The sequence below is a fragment of the Talaromyces stipitatus genome, genomic scaffold (assembly GCF_000003125.1).
Source record: "Talaromyces stipitatus ATCC 10500 scf_1105507295511 genomic scaffold, whole genome shotgun sequence".
Taxonomy (NCBI): domain Eukaryota; kingdom Fungi; phylum Ascomycota; class Eurotiomycetes; order Eurotiales; family Trichocomaceae; genus Talaromyces; species Talaromyces stipitatus.
In genome coordinates, this window is record NW_002990119.1 from 4,864 (window position 1) to 6,646 (window position 1,783).

Below are 1,783 nucleotides of genomic sequence, written 5' to 3' on the forward strand. Positions count from 1 at the left end.
TATGTCCTAGTACATGTAAGTTACTCTTGTTAGAGATCTGTGTCTAGGTTACTAATAGAGCCTTGAAGGATGAATGTTAGATTTCAACAATCCGACCTTTTTCAACCCGCTGGGTAAATTCAATTGTAACAAATCCCTAATTTAACTTAGGAAAGTTAGTATTTATTATGTTTTTATTTTCCATGTCAACTAAGTCTCTTGGTCTTACTATCATTATCGTTCTTATATTGAATGGAATTTTTATCTCGGTTTCTCAGACCATCACATAGTCATATACTGACCAACTGGAGGATATTAGACTTTGAATTGTCGCATCCAGGAACTTTTGCTATTGTTTCAATGTCCCGGTACCGTTGCTCAAGTCTCGTCGGATTGCTTGCGTGAACCCAAAATATGCAGCTGTTAGAGCAGATTTTCGAACACGGTATATATACTCAATCGCTATCTGAGATTTCCTGGGACATATTCAGTTATGATACATCATTCTCTCATACATTACTCACCCTACCCCTCCCAGGCCAACAAATGCGGCACGCTTAGAATTCCTAGTTCTTTCTTGAATAGCCCTGTTGATACTCATGACCATTGGCGATATCCGCACTAGACTTCAACACAGCGCAGAGGTCTACCGATACCAAAAATTGTCTAACTGTCGGTATAGCAATCTTACCTATCTCGGCGCGGGAATGGGATATAGTTTATCCGTGCGCTATAGCGTACGGAGGATAACTACATCTCACCACCCGCATCCCCCTAGTTCTTAGGATTAGTCGCAATATTAGGAATTCAGTATTACTGGCTCAGTCAGCTTGTTGGATTAGCTGTCCTTCTTAGATCTTGCGATCTAACGAAGGTAAACCAACACTAACTGTGGGTGCGCTTCTGCACATGTGCACACAAGTAGCTTAGTAACCAATTGGTAAAGTCATATTATTCTGATTGTCTGTCTCTTGTCGCTATTCGACCTCGACGCGGTAGATCATCCCTTCGTGTAGTGTCGAGGATTAGGTAAGCTAAACCTAATCAGCATCGGCTCCCACTAACGTAATTCCTAAGCGAACCGCCCACCCAAGCGACCCGCCCACCTCCCCGAAAAATAACTCTCTATATTGATTTCAAATCACAATTTCTTAATCACATACAAATTATATACAAAAAATTAATTAGTAGTACGATTAGGACATCGATTAATTTTATGCCCTTCAACACCACAACCACTGCAGCGAAATTGGCGGCGTACGACTGCTTGAGAAGCTGGGAGCTCCGGCTCAACTGGAGCAGCCGTAACAGCTTGAGATGCCTCAACCTGACCTTGTACAAGCGCTTGAGCTTCTTCACTAGTAATCCCATGCTCAATAGATATCTGTTTCTTAGATTTTTGGCGTTTTTGCTTCTCTTTTTCATTCGCAGCTCGTAAATCATGGTTTTCTTTCCGTACGAGTAAAGTATCATTCGCTAGTATTTCGTAGGCTTTTGACAACCGTATAACTGCCTGATTGATTTCTTGATTCTGATTTCCTGTGCGCTCATTTATATGTTTATTGATTGTAGTTGACTGGCGTACAAATTGGCGTATATTTTGAGGTGTTTGTAAGCAGGATGATGCTGTATTGCTTGATCGACTTGGAGGGGGGGTTGGAGTCTTCAATTGAATATTAAGATATTGAAGAACTCGATCTGGATTGAAAGGCACTAATCCAGTGGCTGCGAAGCTATTCTGAATAGATTGAGCTTTATATGCCACTGTACGAGCCTGTGGAAATGCTGTTAAAAAGTCCATTTT

General features: G+C 41.3%; 1 annotated feature.

The window, feature by feature from the left end:
• Positions 1-1,294: 1,294 nt before the first annotated feature.
• Positions 1,295-1,783: a mobile genetic element.